The sequence below is a fragment of the Athalia rosae genome, chromosome 7 (genome assembly GCF_917208135.1).
Source record: "Athalia rosae chromosome 7, iyAthRosa1.1, whole genome shotgun sequence".
Lineage (NCBI taxonomy): Eukaryota > Metazoa > Arthropoda > Insecta > Hymenoptera > Athaliidae > Athalia > Athalia rosae.
This window is the reverse complement of record NC_064032.1, coordinates 12,471,223-12,492,344: the sequence shown is the minus strand read 5'-3', so window position 1 is coordinate 12,492,344 and position 21,122 is coordinate 12,471,223.

The following is a 21,122-nucleotide window of genomic DNA, read 5'->3' as shown; positions in this document are numbered from 1 at the left end:
ATTTACGAATGAATTTCTTTGACAAACATCATGAGATAATCTTTCGTAGTTAGTTTCTCTCGGGCCGTTTGCTACGGATTTTCGATATTGCGATGAATTCCGTTACCCCAGATGACGGGGGAATGAATGAGAATATGTCACCGTCCGGTCACGGTCGCGGCGGCGGTAATGCGCGCAGGGTACGGTACACCTCGCCACCGGATAATCCCGACGATCGTTAAGGCGACGATTTTTTTTTTTCTCATGCGTAAAATTATGGTGGAACGCGAACATAATGCGAATTATATAGGTACGTCGAAGGTTCTCGAAATGTCTCCGAATGTCCTTTGGAAAGAAGAAGCTCCTCCTCAGGTATAATAACCATATTTGTACACGTGCACGCACACGCACACACACCTGTACGAGCTATACGCCTATAATAGCCGGTGAAGATCTGGTGAGAGGTATGATGACATCGTGACAATATTTTGAAGGGTTCGCCGAAGCGCGAATAACCGGTTTAAAAACGATCCTTCTTTATTATCATTATATTACCGTTTATTGTCATTGTCATTATATTGTTGTATCCTTCTCTCTTTGGCGCATCTTTTTTTTTTTTTTTCTCTCTCTAATACTCGCAACTATAATATCCGCAGTCGGAAGGACCGTTTAAAAGAAACTCGCCTCTTACTCGAGACTTAACGTTGCATCGCTACCGCCGATGCGATTTCAAATAATTTCCAAATATCGGGAATGGTCGTTCGTCGACGAGTGAGAACGTCGTACGAGTAATTTTGTGAGTTCTTCGCACGGTTTTGGAAAGAATAATAAAAAAATTTTCGTCCCTCGGATATTTTCGAAATAGAGAAGGAGAAAAAAAAAAAAAAAAAAAAAAAAAAACCGTCGACGTTATTACGAAGAATCTTATCGTTTGAAAAATACCGACACGATTATCATACTTTTTATTGGATTTTTAATACTCTCGAGGTTTCAGATTTTAAGATAAGGAAACTCTCCTTTTATTAAGATCGGCGTTACACACGTACACGTATCCTCGTACGATTAAAGTTGTAATATATATCGCTTGAAAAATTTCTTTCGTTATAAATCGTTTAAGGAGTCGTAATATTTCAACGCGTCGAGTTTTTGTTTTTCTCTCTCTCTCTCTCAACTGGACGGCAAAAATTTGGAGCGCACGTGTCGATTTTAATTCGATCGGTTTTAGTCATACACGTGCGGCATGCGCACGGCGTACACTTGTACTTATACCTGTACTCGGTATACCGGCTCGCGCAAAAGCTGTGCAAACGCGGCACGAGGACGACGAAAAGAATAAGGACGATGATAATGATGATGACGATGATAATGATGATGATAATAAATAAATAAACGAGAAGAGGAAAAAGAGGAAGGAGGAGGATATGAGGGAGGTAGGGGTGGGGGGAGGGGGGAGGGGGGAGGGAACCGCGGGGGCACGGTCGTTCGAGAAATACAAAAGAGGAAACGCGGCGAAGGTAGGACTCTCGTGTACGGGGTAACCCGAAGGGGAATCGCCGGTAGAAGTATTCCTATATCGGTAGTAACAGCATTCATTAACCGTTCCACTTCATTAAAAATAATTTATCTTTTTGCCAGTGTGCGTCGTCGTGCGTCGTCGTCGTCGTCGTCGTCCCCAACGTCGCGGTGCGTTCTTCTTCTTCTTCTTCTTCTTCTTCTTCTTCTTCATCTTCATCTTCTTCCTCTTCTTCTTCATCTTCGTCCTCCTGCAGTTCGCCGGTAGTAGTCGTCGTTCTTCGAGGTATAAAAGTTCGACGACGATCCGACTTAGAGGAATGCGTTCCGAGCAACGATCGCCATACGAACTCTTGTACAGTTCCATCTGGATTTCCTCTGTAGTCCCTATTCCGCTGTACGTACGCCACTACCACATTCGCCGATCATTTTCTCCGTCATACACCGCTGACGGAACGGTGAAACCCACACACGTATCAAAGTTACGCGTAAACTCATACCTATGTAACCGACGACAACAACAACAACAACAACAACAACAACCGACAACAACTTCGATATACTATACATCTATCTAAGGAGAACGAAGGTATGTCCTAAGCGGAGTAACCACCTGGTGCATGACTACTGACGTGGGCACGCGCGCCTCGCCTCGCCTCTCCTCCCCTCGTTTCTACCCTTTTTCCTTTTTTTTCCTTTTTGTTTCCCCCCCCCCTCCCCCCCCCCATTTATCTCGCTCCTCTTCTTTTCCGTTTTATCAATTCACTTTTTTTCCATATGATCTCGTTTATCCTTATGTTTCATTCTCGTCGCGGTTATACGCGCAACCCCGAGTCAATGCGAACCTCCGCGCAGCTGACCCAAGTAAGTTGAATACGTTTGTGGAAATCGTTCGAAAAAGGAAGAAAGTAAAATAAAACGAAAATAGAAAAAAAGCGAAAATAAAAAGAACTAAAAACTTTAGCCAGCAGGGTATGAGGGTAACTCTATATACAGCCAACAAGATTCCCTAAACGGTGATGATCCGTCTCAGTTTCCTTCATAAAAATCATCGCAAAATACTCCGTCGGAGTCGCGATACTGTACGGTGTTCGTTCTTTCCGTTTCTGTTTCTGCCGATGTACAATTCGACGACCTCGCTCGCTGGCGTTGAATGAGAAGTTGAATTAACAGAACACGGAGATACCAGAGGTCTTCCACTACCTTCTTCTTCGTCCTCTTCGTCGCTCTTATTTTTCTCTCTTTCTCTGCACATTTATATATATATATACCTATAACCAACACGAGATGATCGAGAAAACTTCCAACTTCCAACTTCTTCGCGCTTACGACGCAAAGATTCTTATATACGAACGAACGAACGAACGAACGAAACGCACCGCTTTTTACAACCGCCAATACGCACGGGTTCTTACGCCTTATAGGTACATATGAACTTATCCTACATGCAACGAATACCAGCGTCGCCGTCGCGAGTCGATCAATCGGGCACATATCGTCCGGTTAATGGCTATTTATAAATATCTTATAAATACCATTAAACCTATACCTTATACGTATATGCATTCGACAGAACTTAATTCGGTAAATGGCGAAAATTTCTGTCGCGTTTTTTTTTTTTCTTCCCCCCTCCCCCTTTCCCTCCCACCCCCCTTTTTTTATTCTTCGTCAACAAAGAACTGAAATAAAGAAAAAGAAAAAGAAAAAGAAAAAGAAAAAGAAAAGAGAATTGAAAAAAAAAAAACAACTCCAACTTGTTTTTCGGGATGCATATTATTTTCGATCCGTGTAACTCCCCGTGGCGGATGAACGATCGTAGCGATTAAAAAAAAAAAAAATAATCTGACGTTAAGGTCGTAATGATTGTAATTGAGAGCTCTGCGAATTTTTTGGCGTCTGCGAAATTTTAATTTCATGCCTCTTACCGAGTCGAAATATTATGGCGCGACGGTGAAAGAGGCGAGAAGAAACCTACTCGCGATGAAGAAAACAAAGAAAACAAACAAACAAAAAATGGCGCAAAAAAAGAACCGTCGGCAAAATAGAAAAAAAAAAAATGTATATATATATATATACATATGTGAAATAAAAACGACGAGTTCAGTGGGTGAGGTTCAATCTCGATGCCGTGCGATAGCGTATGGGCCGAAACCGCACCGAGCAGAATAGTAGTGTACCGGAGAGTCCACCGTAACTCATCGCGTGACAACGTTTTACGGCAATTTTTAATTTTAACAGCCAGGTTTCAGCTCGTTTATGGCCCTAGTGTATAATTTTATCAGTCTCCGATCTGACCGACCGCCGCGGTTAAAACAAGAGGTGAGCGAGAGAAGGAAAGAAGGGGAAGAAAGAGAAAAAAAAAACGAAAAAAAAAACAAAAAAAAAAACCAAGGAAATAATACAGAAACGAAAAGTTCCGAAAAAGAAAGAGAAGAGGGTATCGGTGCGGGAGAATTATTCACTCGCTTACACCTACTCAGCGTCTAGTTGAAACGACGAAACAGAAAAAAAAATAAAAAAATAAAAAAAATAAAAGGAATAAAAAAATTACGATCATCGATACACCTGCGGGTTAATTTTTCTACACGCGTACGCGGAGAGGGGACATTTTCAGGACCAGATTCAGATAATATCCCGATTATACCGCACCTTTCATATGAAATCTGTGGGTTCAACCGGTACCCGTGTATACCTATAAGCAGACGTCAAGGATTAGGTATATAAAGGGAAGATGAAGAAAAAAAAAAAAAAGAGGAGGATGAGGAAAAAAGAGGAAAAAAAATGGAAAAAAAAGGAAAGGAAGGAGAGATGAGAAGGATGAGAATGGAGAGGAGAGGGTCGCCTTTATAGATTTGTAGAAAGTTGTAAATCAAACGTTAATGGGGGCCCGTGTCCGGGCATAAAGAGGTTGAAACAACGACGCATAACGATAAAGATAAAGGTTTCAAATAAAGGATAAAGGGGTGGGTTTTTCGAACGGAGAGTAGGGAAAAAAAAACTAAAAATACAAAGATTCGAAAAAATAAATAGAAAAAGGACCGAGTTTACCGAGACTGTCGCGCGAACGAAAGTCGTGTATATAATTATTCAACAAACACATGTACCGTTAATTTTTCAAACCGAATACTCGGAAATAAGAAAAAGGAAACCAGAACTATTTCGAATGAAATTTTTTATGCCGATTAAAATATCCGGATGATTGAATGATCCGGGTATATATTAACGCGCTTATGTATGTTTGTTTTACAATCCAACACACCGCTACGTAGACTAATATACGTACGTGTGATTCTTATATATTTCACCCACGCTTCCAACGATTCGAATATATCTGGTAGATGTATTTTGCACGTCATAATATTTAGATAATATTGTTAAATATGCCGCGCTACACGCCTCTGCTGCAGTTTCCGTTCGAATATCTACCCCGGTTGTATTCCCATCCCAAAGATAAATGAAAAACCAAAAAAGAATAAGAAGAAAAAAAAAAAAAAAATACTCACAGAGTTATTTTCATCGATAATATTAGTGTTTCTCTTACATACCTATGTGGATATGTATACATGTATACATATATACGTATATATTCTCTCAGTTAACGAACTTTCTGCATACCTTATAACTTAATAATACACGTATCAGATCTGCAGTATATTAATAACGCTCTGCCAACGTTCCACAATCTAAATAGTATTCGAAATATTCGACACGATTTCTTTTCTTTTATTTTATTTTTCCGTTGAAAAAAATCTCGGGCGAAAAAGTCGAGTGAAAAATCGTAGGAATGAAAAACTCGAGCCTCGATGATTATCTTCATACCTCGTGTTACTCGGTGACGATTAATCGTTCGTTCCAATTGTCCGGAGCAGAATTTGCGAGGGGTGCGAAAATTTATTTTATTTTCACAAGTTTATAACAGCGGGAATAAATGTGTTCGCGAACACGTACGCAGAGGACGGGTATGACGAGTATAAATTTTCCTGTACCTGTAAACAAATATATACATATATATATATATATATATATATATATATATATATATATATGTATACACACCATAATGCGTAGATATCGAGTCCGGAGTGATGTAGTTGCGGTAGATAATGCGGCAGCACGTAATAAAGTAAGGCGATGGCGTGTCTCCTCGCTATACACACGTTTTCGAACGGGGTAAAGTTTTCTCGGACGATGCAGTTGATGCCCCGGAGCATACTGGAAAGTAAAATTACTTCTTCTCTTTTATTATCACTTTATTATTACTGCAGGGTTCCCTTTACGGGGCGAACATTATAATGCGGAGATGGAGCTCATTCCGTCCACACGTACGTACACGTGTACGCGGTTATAACGACGATACGTGTATACAGAACATTGGAAAAAGGAGAAAAATGCAGAAGAAGAAGAATAAGAAGAAGAAAATGAAAATGAAGAAGAGAAAAAAAAAAAACAAAAGGGGGGATGCGAATATCGCCGCACCGTTGAATAAAGCTGACAGAAAAATAAATGAGAGAGAGAGAAAATCGCCGGTGTTAGAATTTATACCGAGATTATTATACGACCGTCGTCGAAGAATCCGAATGAAAAAAAAAACAAAACAAAAAACGAAAAAAACGAAAAAAACTGGAAGAATTTCGCCATTTCGCTGTGATCGTATAAGAGCGACGCGTTCGAAATTTAACACCGTACTTCATCAATTATCAATGACGCGGTATCAACTCGCGCTATTATATAAATTTATTTAATCACGCGTAATTGGAACCTCGGAACCCGCTGGCGAAACGAGACGAACAAATAAATGATATTAAGACGAGGCGAAATGGAGGAACGAAATGACGACGAAGGAGTTAGTGAGAGAAAAAGCAAAAAGAGAAAAAGAGAAACGAAACGGAAATAAAATTAAAAAAAATCTTCGGAAGGGATCAGAAAACGCGTGGGAAGAATATAGTCGAAGCGTGTGTACACACGTAGAGGACGCGAGGATCACTTGGGATAAGGACGTACGTACCTATGCGCGAGTACGTATGGGTAGAGAGAGAATAAATAAAGCACGGAAAGTGAGAGGGAAAGGCGAAGGATCTTCTTCTCCCCCTTGATTCAGGCGCCTCCCGATATTCACCCTCCTTCTCTCGCTCGATCGCGGACGCGCAACGTTGGCAAAGAGGATATGATGAAAAAACAAAAAGAGAGAGAGGGGGACGGGAACGGGGACGGGGACGGGTACGGGGAGGGATCCGAGCACGGGAAGAAGACGCTGAAAAGGGATTCTAGAAGCTTTTTTATACGCTTATGCATGTACGGATAGGTTGTATGCGCCGGACGCAAAAACGGCGGGCCCCTGTTACCCGGTGATCGCGGGTTCATGGGTCAGGCCCAACCTCCCTCGGAATATCTCCCTCTTTTCGTGCTCTTCTACTCGCCGGGTCCTACCCACGGGATCCTGAGATCCAATCAGGAAACTCCGAAGAGCGTCTTACCTGCGGACAGTAGAAACTCTCCTTGCCATCTCTCTCTCTCTCCCTCTCCCTCTCCCCCTCTCTCTCTCTCTCTGATAACAATAATAATTATTAACGCTCTCGTTATTATCCCCGTGTTGCGATCGGGGATCGTTCGAAACCTCCCCATTTTTAAAATTCCAAATTCAATTGTCTCGTACCAAGAAAAACGAAAACAATCGTCGTCGGATTTTTGGTGGTGGAAAGAGATGAAAATGAATTTTACCCGAGGGGTGTTTTTGCCGAGCCAGTTTCAGCGGCGTAGATGAGACGGCGTGAAGGAAAAATAGTCGTAGGTCTGGAGAGAGATAAAAAAAAAATGAAAAAAAAAAAAAAATGAAACGAAGAAAGGAAAAACGAAGAAGCCGAGGGACGGACGTGAGATTCGTTTCATCGGGTGAAAAGTCAGTTTTATGTATTTAAAAGCCCCCGTTGCATATGGAGCTCGTGGTTATATCCTATACCGATAATATGCGTTCTAAGGTGCACGAGAGCGAGCTGCAGTGTCTTAGGAACCCCCATTATTCCAATTATACCTATCTATTGCTATCGAAGTTTCGGAATTTCGTGGAAAAAGTGTCTCCGATAATGATCTTTATGCGATGCGGGGAACTGAAATATTAGGCTCATTAGAATCTAAATTGGGGTTCTTTTCGGAGACATTGACCGTATAGGTATATTTATAATTTGACCGTCTTTTTGATAAACCCGCTCCCATACAAACGCTATCCTCTATCCTCTCCTATATTCTATATCCTCTCTATTCGACTCGGTTATATTACAGATGAAAAATAAAATTTACATATTAAAACCGCGCTTTGTTTTTTGTCATTTCATTTATCCGGCGAGCGTTCTTTTCTCCTCCTCGATTTTTTTTGATTTTTTTTCATTCGATTCCACTCTCTATCTTTTTCCCCCGGTGGAAAAAAATCACTTTTGAATATCCCATTTAATTGACCGTACGCAACGTGACTTTTATGTACCACAAAAACTAGTCGTATAACCACTGCACCTCGATTATCGCCCCCTTCGTCTCTTTTTTTTTTTTTTCATTTCTCCTTTCTCTCTCTCTTCTTTTTCAATTATTTCTCTCCTACGGTTATACACCGCGGATTTTACGAGAGAGAAAAGAATTCCCGAGGAATTTGGATATGAAGAAATTGGAAAAAAAAAAAAAATAGAAAAAGGACGTCACTTTTCGGGTCCTGGATATGCTTCGGATAAAATTCACGTCTTCAATGTCAAACACCGAGTCGGTAACTCCGTTCCCGATATCGTCCCCTTCAGTTTTGAATCAGATGAAAAAAAAAAAGGAAAAGAGAAGAAAAGAAAAAAAAAAAAGAAAAAACTTTCTCTCCTCGCTGTCCTGGAGCTCCGGTCATCCCCGACTCCCGAAGGACCACCGGGAGCGTCCACTTTTATACTCGTGCGATCGCACGGACCGAAAACCGGGACGCTCTCGTACACGTATGGCGCGAACCTTGTTATTTTTAATTATGTTTATAATCCAGGACCAAGAACGGTCGTGTCTATGGTAATCTTCTTCTTACTGATCCGCGCGACCGTTTCATCTCCGGTGCGTTACACCGGGTGTACCGGTACGTACGCATCCCTACGAAAATAGTTTTTCGTCAAACTTTGAAAATGAACAAGGAAACGTATCTCATCCCTCGATCGATCGTTGATGGAAATTTTCGATCTGGAGATGAGTGAAAAATCAGAAAAAAAAGAAAAACACATTTTTATCGAATAAGTTAGACGTGAAAATTCTTCGGTAGAATTTGAATGAAATTTTCGAGAAGTTATCCCTTTTTCGGGAACTACCAATTTTTTGACAAATTAATCATCGAACTCCGTGAAAAAGCGTCGGTGGTTTCTTTTTTTTTTTGTTTTTGGTTTTTTCTTTCGAACGGGTTGCACGTACAATACGCGCAAATATATATATATATATATATAATGTGTATATATATATGATAATGTGCACATGCTATGGTTTTGCCATACATACATTATGTACGTATTTTATATGTATATACACGTACACACATTACCTCGGGAGGTTGCATACGATATCCAACAACTGCGGGAGTCAGAAGACAGTCGCTAATGACGCGAAGAGATACCCCCGATAACTCTAATTAATCCTTCGCTATCTTCTCGATATACAAATGCCTATTGGCTACCTACATACATATATCCGTACACACGTACGCACGTACGTCGTATCGCTACGTATGCATACATATTGCACGGTAAGTACGGAGAGACACGTACGCTGATACACCTATGCACAATTATTATTATAATTTTTTATACTATTTTTTTTCTCTCTTCGTCTTTATTCGACATGGCCTCAGCGATGTACGAATTATATCTCTTCCTTCGTTTTGCAATTTTTTTCGGTTTTTTTTTTGCTCTTTATTCATCCCACGCCAACGTCGCACAATTGCACAGATGCACGTAAACGAGATTGAAACAAACGAATCGATAAAATAGACGTGATACCAATTCACAAATGGATATGAGCGTGGATTATTGTTAATATTGAATGAAGTGAAAAACGCAAAAAAATAAAAAAATTAATAAAATTCAGGGGAAAAGTTTCTAGGGTGTGTTCATGACACGGTGACACGTGCGCGCCGTTCGTTCGGCATCGTTTGATCGGGGATGTTCGAAGAAAGAGGCGGTCAAAGCGTACAATGGTGTATAAGTGGGTGGGACCTGGTTTGTAACTAAAAAAAAAAATCAAAAAAAACGAAAGGCGTGAAGATAAAAAAAAATATCTAAATTATAAAAGCTCGACGGTGTTGACACTCGGTGAGGGACCGGGGCGTGCGCGCGGACGGCCCCACGGGTGTCTTGAAAATTATCGGGGCGTAGAAGTTAGCCGAGAACGATTCGTCGGCAATGCGTGCGACAAACGTTTCCGCACACGCGTACGCGAAAAGATTGTCCGCGCCGCACCGCGTTCGGTTGAGTTTAACGTGTTTTCGGCGTGTGAATTGTATCGTCGCGCGCGAACCACGACGAACGACCCCGGGGGCAACTACTGTTGGGAGCTTAACGCGGGGCGGAGCTGTTTGGAAAACTTCACCGTAATATATAATAACACGTTGTAAGAGGCTATCCGGGACGACCGACTACCTCGTGGGGGAACTCTACGAAGTTATTATATTAGTTAATAGGAAGCCGAACGATTTCACGCCCCCCCCCGGCCAGATTATCGACGCCTCCGATGCTACCGTTACATCATCAGCTGGGGACCTCCGAGTGGAAAGGAAAATATGACGACACTTCCCCGAGTTTTTTTTTTTTTTTTTTCGTTTTCTTTTTTGTTTTTCTATTTTCGAAAGATTTTGGATCCGAAGACCCTGGAGGATCTGTATCGGGTGAATATATATGTATTTTTTTTTTCGTTTTTTTTTTCTCTCTATGTTTTCCCGCGACCGATTGAGGGGACGATTTTTCGAAAGAAGAGCCATCGGGTTCCCGGTCATCGCGAAAGAATAATATCTTCGAACGCATATCGCGAGAATATACGGAAAAGGAGAGGGACCGGAGAAGGCGGAGAATATATATACATATACACACATGTATGTATAATAAGAGTAAGAATATATAAGAAGAACGATCTGCAGCGGAGGAGTTCGAGTCGTCGTTGAAGCTGAGCCGGAGACCGATGTTCGCTCGGCGCGGTGGTTTCTCCGTATAGGCGAGATGTCAGAGGTGCACTCAAGGCCGCTTCGAATCTGAGGACATAAACATGCCAGTGGAACGTTCGCGGACGCGGACGCGGTCGCATCACTCCTTATAATAACAATAAGGGCTCCCCTCTCGTCCCCCTCGGTAACCTCTCTTCTCGAACGGACCCCGGTCTCTCCTCGTTCTCCAAAGCAAAAGTGATCCCTCCCCCCTCCCCGCCACCACCCCCCGCCGCCACCCCCCTGCCCCCGCACACGGTGCCTCCTTCTGTTTCCCGATCCTTCTGCCACCGATGCTCCAGCTTCCAGCCAGCGGTTACGGAGCCAAGGGAAGCAGCGCGACAGCGAAAGATCTCACGTGATTACGGTCGCGGGAGCGTCTTCACAAATCACTGCCGCCGCTCCGAGATCGGCTCAACCGCAGCCTACCCGACGAGAAGATGCTCACCGCGACGCGGACGTACGTATGTATGTATGTACACACGTACGGAGAACGAACTCCGCCGGATCCTCAACTCCGAGCTTCCTCCTCTCCCTCCTCCGTCGATCGTCACCGACCGGCACCGAAAATTTTCGACCCTAATTCACGGCCACCGCGATCTTGACCGATCGCTTGTTTTTTTTTTTTTGTTCACGAAATTCCGTCGGCTGCCCCGGTCGATTGAATTATCTCTATCCGCGGCTAATTTTCCAAACTCGTCGCACCTACGGGGGTTCCGCGCGAAGGTGGAGTCGACGATGATAACGAGGTGTGACCGAAATGACGGCGAAATTTTTTCGGGAACAACGGAGGATGAATGATTATTATTCGTGGCTAAGCGTTCGCGCGGAGTTTCGTGTACAATGTGTATATGTGGTCGTATTTTCCCATGGGGAATATTACGGGTGTATCGCGACGGTCCTTTTTCCTCTTCCTCCTCCTCCTCCTCCTCCTCCTCCTCCCTCTCGTCCTCCTCCTCCTCCTCCCGTTTTCTATGTATATATTTTCTTTCTCTTTTTTCCCCACCCCCGTCCTCGTTCTCCGTGACTCTTTGTAATTCTCTCTCCTTCTCCCCCTCCGTCAGTTCGTGCCTTCTTCGTGGCGTTCCGCGATCGCCCCCGCACAACACAAGCAGCACGCTGCTCCCGAAGCCGCTCCGCTGCCGCTGCGAGCTTCTGGCTTCAGGTTCCCGGGGCATTCGGCCGCGCGGTCGCGTCGCCGCAAGCCAATTAAATAAATATTCGTTGACATCACGGTCGCGTCGCTCTTACAAACTGCAGGTACCCCGTCCGCCCCTCCCCGCCACCCCGCCTCCCCGCCTCTCCTTCTTCTTCGATTTCTTATTATTATTCTTCTTCCTCTTCTTGTTTTTCATCTTCTTCTTTTTGTTACACTCCTCTTTTCTCACAACTGCACCCCGGGTAAAAAGACGGAAGGGTGCTCGAAACCGAGCGCGCGCTCGTAAAAAGTCGAAAAACGGTTACCGTGCCCGACGATTTTCATCGAATAATTTCATTTCGTTCCTACGGAGATGAAGGAAAAAAAAAAAAAAAAAAAAACAAAACCGGACACCGCACGTGTGCAATCGAAGCGACGGAGGATATCGATCAGTTTCGCTAATTGTTTGGCGATTTTCCGTTCTTCTTCTTCTTTATTTTCAAACTTTTCTTCGCCCTCGATTCGGAGGTGCGGCATTTTTCAAAAAACCCGAAAGTTGGTTTCTTCTTTTTTTTTTTTTTTCTGTCCGACTCTTCCGCTCTCGTTATCAGACTCGCCTCCGGGATTCAAAATTCCGAAGACGGAGATACTCGATAAACCGCCGGCGATATATAATTTCCAGTTTATATACCGCAAGCCGAGCTGAACGCGTTTTGCTCCGCATTTTGTTAATCCAATAACGACCGGACCGGTAGAAAATGCATCGGAACACGGAGGGGGGGAGGGATAAAAATTTGTGTCCGTGTAAATTCTATTCCATATAACAAGGCGATTGGTAGGTAGAGGTATGTACGGGTATATATTGTATATAGGTATACATATATATATATACACCTTGGCGTAGTCGATACTTACACCCCTCGTATAAAACTGATGTAGTTCAGTGTGTGCGCGGACACGGTCGGTCATATGTTTATTAGCCGGACCCAGCATAAATAACGTAGCCATAAGCCATGAGAAGAAGGAGAAGAAGAAGAAGAAGAAGAAGAAGAAGAAAAAGAATAAGAAGAAGATGAAAGAGGAAGATGAAAGAGGATAAGAATAAGACTGAGAACTGAGGAAACTTGGTTTTGTTTCATTCGAGAGAAGAGATCGGCCAAGTAAATTGTCACACGGTCTCCTTATAGTCCGTTGTGTTATAGTATTGTATGTATACGGTGAGCCCGGGGAATTGGGCGCACAAGGGGCGCGCGTTCGACCGACTGCACGAATCCGGCACCGCGCTCCAAAGTCCTGCGGGATGGAAAAAGGAGGAGAAAAAATCGTATATCCGAAAGGTAGATCTATACCGTGCGACACGTATATGTATGTACACATCTATAACTCGTACCACACCACCGTCCGAAAACCTTCGAAACGCCTCGATTTTTCTACCTTTAAATTCCCATACAACCAGCGGGCGATCGCTCGGCATCGCCAAAACGTTAAACGCATCCGCGTTTTACAACGATCGACAATTTGTACACCCCGCATTTCCGCCGTATCCTCGATAATCAGACGATCAGCGCTGATGGATACTCGGATAAACAATAATAATAATAACAATAATAATAACGATAAAGATGGAATGACATTGGAAATGAAGAGTATAAGCAACGCGACGAGATGCCAAGTCGGTGGCACGAGGTCTATGTAGACGAAGATACGTGTAGATACGGTCGAGGGGTACGTGCGCGGTGATCGGAAACGGGGGGGTGGGGAGGGGGAGGGGAGAAGGGCGGGTTTTCTGCATCGCGCGGAGAGGACCTACCTAATTTACCTCCCAGATAATGCGGCATAATTAAAGCAAAATGTAACGTCGCTGGCAATTAAAACAAATTTATGCGACCAAGATTCGCTGATCGGGCGACCCTGCAAACGTTAGTCGATATACTCCCGCGCGGCTCGTCGCACGCGGGGAACGACGACGACGAGAAGAAGAGAAGAGAAGAGAAGTGAAACCCCCCTCCCCCCCCCCCCCCCCCCCCCGCATTGGAACTCGCGTCTCTTATTCTCCTGCATATACCGTACACACTCTTATTTATATGGACGTATTTATATACATACATATATATATATATTATACATGCGCGACATATTATACCTAACCGTCCACCCCCACCTGCGAAGTCTCGTCAATTTGTTTTTTTTTGCATCATTTTATTCGTTACGTTCGAAGCCGTGGGGACGAAAAACTGCAGCGTCGGGGTCGTCGCGATCCACGCTCGAACAGTCAGAACGGTCGTAACCCACCAAAAAAATTCGCATCGCCTCGTTCCGACGGTGAAATAAAAAAGATGGGGAAAAAAAAAAAAAAATTCCAAAATTCTTCCCACACTTTTACCAAACGGTTGAAATACCGGGAATTCGGGTGCGCGATGATACTTTATGAATTCCTGGGTATACTCGGGTAAAAATGGTTCAGAATTCCTGAAGTATAGATACCGCGCGGCGTAAGGGTGTACAATACGCGCGGCTATTATAAGCCCCTTTTTCTCTTAAGATTAGAATAGTGGAAAAAAAATAAAAGATAAAATTAGAAAAAAAAGAGAAAGAAACGGAGAATCAAGCGGCCGACAAAGCCCGTGGGAATATATCTATTCTTTTCGATACAGGTACACACGCACATCGTCAAACGTACCCGTACATATGACAGATATATATATATATATATATATGTATATATATACGTACATTTATTTCACTTTCACGTTATCGATACTTTATAAGAAGATGCGAGCGGGTGAGGGTGAATGAGAGAAGCTGGGGTAGGTAAAGAAACTAACGAAAATAAAAAAAAAAAAGCAAAAGCAAAAGCAAAAGCAAATAAAAATAAAAATAAAAGAAAAGAAATACTTAAATCCAAACGTTTCTTTCCAGCAGCATTAACCTCCGCATATCTGTGTGTGTATATATATAACTATGCCACTCTGGTTTGCATTCGGTCCTCGTACCCGAGCCGAGATACACTCGGACCGTATTTATAACGCGCGGTGAACGTTCCAGTTCTCTCTCGTTCTAAACTCGAGACGCTCGTTGTCGTTTGAAAACCAATTAGGTCCGATTTAACGACACCCCTATATCCGGTCCCGGCGAGGCATATCGTACGTATGCACGTAGGTAGGTACGTACCCGTATACGAAAATGCGTACTCGCGCTCTATTTTCTAAAGTCCTGAAAAATTATGCGTCTCTTTTTCAATTTTCTCTCCTATGAAATTCCTTATTACTTTTCAAAGAAGAAAAAAAAAAAAAAAATTACGTCAGGAGAACGGAAGAATCAGATCGAGAAGAAGAGTGTTTGTTTGTTTGTTGTTTTTTTTTTTTTTCTTTGATATCGGTATCCCATGTTCTTCGTTTTTTTTTTTTTTTAGATCCACGCGTATCGGGGGGCGTGTGTTTTACCGGCCGGATCAACAGGTAGCGAAAGCTACGAGGAGGGATGACGTATCATAATATTATGAGTGCTTATGAGAGGGCTCAACAGCTGCCGGCTGGCGTCTGCTCCGACTCGAGGGGAGAGAAATTCAAGTGGGAGAGAAAGCGGGGCGTATAGCGGCGCGCCGTCAGGAAAAGCACGCAACTGTGCGGGGAGTGTTTCGGTGAAAGAAAAGGGGGAGAGAAAGAGGCACGCGACTTTAATATAGACTCGTTGTTTTCCTCCTATACACGGAGATGCGTAAAAACGAAGTACTCTACACTTCGGATTCTCGCTCTAATTGTAAGCGTGATAACCCGCGCAGCGACCCTCGCGGTGCGCTTAATTTTACGCGAAAAAGAGAAAAAAAAAAAGTCAAACAAGAAAAACGATCTACGAAACGACGAAAAGATGAAAATTTTACCAGCGCGATCGGAAGAGCGGGCTGTACGCGCTATACCTTGTCAATTGCACGTGTGCGTGAAAAGTTGACTCGTCGCGCGGGTCTTCCCCCGAACCCCTTGGATTATAATATCTGGCGGCGGGTATCCGTAACACCTATTTACGTGTAATCGATTCGGATTCTCGTCGATGCAATCCTCGTGAAAGGAGGGGAAGTTTTTTTTCTACCTTTTGACCTTTTTACCTTTTCACCTTTTTACTTTTTTATTCTCTTTCTCTCCGGTTCTCGCGAGCGCCGCGCCCCCGCGCTTTCGGATCGTAAGAAAATAGCTCTGCGGAGGGAAAATACGGTTGCGTGCACGCCTAATAATTTCATCGCGCCTTATTGATTTATATACCTATTGTAACTCGACGAGAAGGTGCAGACGATAACGCAACGCCGGTTTTCTGAGGGCGCAGCTTCAGGTGCGTGTCCGGAATTATTTCAACCCCCTAAATTTTTCTACCCGTATAACGTGTGTACACGTACCTACGACACGCTCGAAGTTGCTTCAACTCTGATTATACGGGCCCTGCGGAAAAAAAACTTTTTAATGTCTAAAACAAACTATACCGGCACGTCGTTCTCATCGGATTCAATCGCGTCCAATTATAAACGCGCGTTCGATCGAAGATGATGAGAAACTCGACATTTTTCGACTTCGTGCAACGCGAACGACGCGACTCGCAGCGAGTCGAGTGTCGCGGCTGCGAAAAACGAAACTGAACTGAGAGAAGAAAAAAAAAAACCAAAAATAAAAAAAAGAAAGAAAAGTCGTCGAGAAATTGAAGAACGAGGCAAAAAATCTTGTGCGCGTAAGTTTTTACGCGGGCGATCGCACGCGTTTCAAGATCGAGCGAAGAATCGATATGACGTATTCATGAGGTTTCGTTCGTTTCGATCGGTTCTTCTCGTTGGTCATCGGTATAATATGTTTCAGGTTCGCCCGCTCGTAAAGATGCCGATGGTATGATATACAGTCGGGGAACGAGGTATACAAGTATATGATACATGTATATATATATAAATAAATATATAGTCCACGGATGCGGTGCTTCCACGAGGCGCGGTTTACAGCTTTTGTCGTTTCGCCTTCGATCATCCGAACCGACCGATGCGCTAAAATCGTTCTCGGACGTTTTGACCGTCGAAATTGTCGAGGATACATGGATAAATTCGCGCGGGGATCGCGCCGTGTCGGTATATAAGGAGGAAACGAAGGGAAGAGGATTTCGGGGGAGGGGGAGGGGGCGGCAATCGCCCCCTTCCGATCCGAACTCGCGAAAGGCCCGGAGGGATTCGTCCGCGACGCGCGGTCGGTGGGACCGGCCGGAGGGAGATATGTATATAAAATTATAAAAACGAAAAAAAAAAAAAGAAAAGGGAAACAAAAATGAAAAAATAAATAAAAGGTAGGAAGGAAAAATTCAGAAGCATCTCAGAAGCTGCGAGCGCAACCCGGACTCCCCGGTCGCACCGCGACAGGGGCGAAGAGGAGACGGTAGAAAAACACGAAATAGTCCGCAGGCCGCGCTTCGGGCGAGACTTGGACCTGTTTCTCGTCACCTTCCTTACTCCCGCTGACTACGGGGCAGCTTTTGATCGCGGTCTGCCGATCGAACGCCCCCTCCTTCGCGCGTCATCCTCCTTCGATCTTTCTTCTCTCCGCGTATCCTCGTCCCTTTTTCTCTCTCTCTCTCTCTCTCTCTCTCTCTCTCTCTCCCTCATTCGCCTTTTCCTCTTCTTTATCTTTTTAATTTCTTCGGTATTTTTTTTAGTTTTTTTTGTTCGTTCGTTTGTTTGTTTTGTTTTTTTTTTTGCATCCAGCCACTCCGTCGGTGGGGGTGTGTAAGTGTACGCGGTGAACGGCTGTATGACCGAAGCAACGACTCGCGGGATATTTTCTTGCAATAAAATCTGATTCAAACGAAAATTTATCACACTCGGTAAACGATATTTCTTATACTCTGATCCTCCCGTTCCTCATGTTGCGAGCTTAAACCGAGATAACTATTCTGCATTCCTCGACGCATACCGATATCTCCGGCAGAGCTATAACGCGTTCGAATCTCTTACGTCCGCCGAAATTCGTAACCGGAGAGGGGAAGAAAAAAAAAGAAAAAGGTTGGAAACAAAAATTTACTCCCAATACTTTCTCCCGAAAAGCTGCGTCGCCAATTGCAAGCCAAATTTTATCACCGATTACAGTCGGTCGAGATGATCGAGTCTCGATTATGATTTTCTCACCACCCTCCGTTTCGTCTTAATTTTTCTATCAATTTTTTTCTGTCCCCAAAAAAATCGTTCGCGAATCAAAAAAAATTACACCGAGTCTAGGAATTCTTAGGAATCACCTTCGTGTCGACTTTTCTTTTTTTTTTTCCATTCTCTTCGATCGATTATCCCTCGAATTTAGTCGATTTTATTCTTCGGTTCTCGCGCAACGCCGCCGGACGGGTAACGCGCGTTTTTTCACCGATCCATGTCGAAGTGCAACGCGCGGGCAACGGTGACTTTTCGAGCCTCGATTTACAAACGGAAGGTTGGGGTGGGTCGTGAAAGCCCGCCCGCCGTACGGTACGGTACGTACTCCACGCTACCGTACCGCACCGTACCGTATATAACACCGCCGTGTCGTACCGCGCCGCTAACCGAGAACGAGAGTGAGGTGAATAAAAAGTGAAAGAGAAAAGAGAGACGAGAATATATATATACCTTTATATATATGTATATACGCGGTATAATACCCGCACCGCTAATACGAGGTGAATCAGTATAGATCACCGGACAGAATTTTGTGGTGCTGAAACTCACGGCGGCTGAATCTCGCTCCGGTCCTACTCGCTTCTTCGTTCTCCGAAAGAAGAAAACCCCCCGCTGTTAAACGCGGTAGTGGTGTACGTGTAGAAAAAGACGAAGATACACGAACGCGGGGGATGGAGGCTAGAGAGAGCGAAAGAGAGAGAGAGAGAGAGGGAGAGAGAGAGGGAGAGAGAGAGGGAGGGATAAAAAGAAACTGTACAAGACGCGGAGGTGGCAAGTTGTAGCTTCGGCCCGAAGCGGCTAAAGAGGAGAGGAGAACGTCGAGAGGTATATAAGGAAGAAAATGCAGGTGTCAAACCTGGCGCCGGCGCTTCACCTACACAATAGACCAACCAAGGACCACCGACGGACGAACCGACCTCCGGCATCTTCTTTTACCTTATTCTTATTCTTGATTTTTTTTTTTTCCTCCTACCTCCGACGCGTTGCGTATATACGGCTGAGACTTTAACCTTTTTGGCAAGCCGCGCTGTACAAACACGCACACGCACACGCACACCCACCCACCCTTCCCTTTATACCTGTTACGTCGTTACGATCAGCATCCCTGTGTCCTAAAAAATTATTACACCGGCGAAACGATAAACCATTCGCTCCCAGAAGAGAGAACGAGGGAGAGAAAAGAGAAATCCCGAGGGTCGTCCGGGTGTAGCAGATGAAGCCTGCGAAAGAGAGGGCCATTTTTTTCAACCCCAATTATTTATCTTTTTTTTTTTTATCTTTTTAGGATTATATTGCACCCATTAAGATTCGAGCTAATTAACGGGAAGAACGAACCAGCCTTTTTGGAAGCGAGTTCGTTAAATTTCAATCATTCGGTCCTGAGATACGATGGGAATAACCGTAACTGCGAATTCAAGTTAAAGGCGCGCTCTCGGGTTACCGATTCCGCCGTCGCGTGGCGCCTGCTTCGCTAGACTTTCTCGCTGGCGAAATTTTCCCAGCCGTCTCCCATGTAGAGCCAACGTCTCCGAGCGTACCGCTTGACAGAATGTCGAAAATTGTAGATCGACGATTGAGAAATACAAATCGATGTAGAGAGAAGTCTTTAAAATGAGAAAAGAAAAAAAACAAAACAAAAAAAATCGATCTTTTTTATCCATAGCTAACGTGACATATATTATTCGCAAGAAAAATTTAAATCGTTCGAAACGATCGACGCGTCGGAACGTAATTTTTTTTCCTCGACGATTTTTCACACGTTCGCCGAGTTTTTCTTCGGATCGCGCAGTTTCGGCGAACATCTTTTTCTCTTACCCGCGATCGAATAAAGACTGGAAAGAGGTATATAATCAGAATCACCGTTCGTGTACACCAATTACCCGAACCTGCGTCGAATATTTTTCCCGCGGTCGACTTCATCGGGGCGCACTCGTGCACGTACCCGCCGCTACACATATCCGGTATAATTACGGCAAAGAAAAGGATCACCGAGTCGATCCTGATAGGTAAAATACGTACATTATACGTTACACCTTAGCCGAGGATGTCTTCTTCTTTTTCCTCCAGCTCTAACCCCGATGGAAACGAGGGCAAAGGTCGCCCTGGCCGCGGGAGATAAAGGTCAAAGTCTTGGGGATCCGAAGCGATTTCTTTAAAAAGAAAAAAAAAAATGAAAAATAAAAATAAAATAAGAGACCGGGTGGAAAAATAAAAGTCCTGCGAAACGGTCCTTGTATAATTCCCATTACCTGTACCTAGACCATGTAGACGAGTAAATATGTACGTATGTATATGCCTTACATAGCTCAACCTGAAACCAGGCGAGGACAGGAACAAGCGAGGCTTCCTGCACGTTCATTCATAGCGGTCGGTTCGAGCCTCGCCCCACTCCATTCACCGTTGAGAGAACTCCACCGCTGACGCAGGTAGATGCCCACCTGTTTTTCCAACTTCTATATGTTACCGGTATATCCGAAGTAAATAGTGTTTCACATATATATATACATATACACATACCCATTACACCGTAGGTTATACCCTTAGTCGTAACTATGAGTATACATATGTACATATGTACGATAAGGAGGCGCGCGCGACAAACCTTTTGCGGGATTTGTTAAAACCATACGACGTATTTATACCGGTGGCACATCTTCCGCGGGTTAACGCTCGGAAGTATACAGAGATCAGGTTAAAATCCACTTTTGCACCTGCGCTTATGTTCTTCACATCGACAGTTTTTCAACTGTATATACATACACCTGTGTACGGAGCCGCGTGAAGCGAGCGAGGTAAATAAGTAAGCGAAGTGAGTACACGGTGAGTTGAATCAATTCCGATGCCATAAAGTCATTTTTACGGAGAGTTTGCGTCCGTGCAGGCGGTGTACGTAGATCGTTGGGTACCAACGGTGTTACCGGTAGCTCGTTCCCCATGGTTCGAACGTTAAGTTACCGGTTCCTCTTCGTATATCGACGAGTTCGATACACGCGGCGCATCCTACGATGGCGAGCGCTGAGATGCTGCCGCAACGCACTTGGGAACATGCGCTAATAAGAGTTCGTATGAGAGAAAAGAAAATAGGCAACGGAATGGAGAAAAAAGAAAAGAAAAAAAAAAAATGGAAAAAATGAACG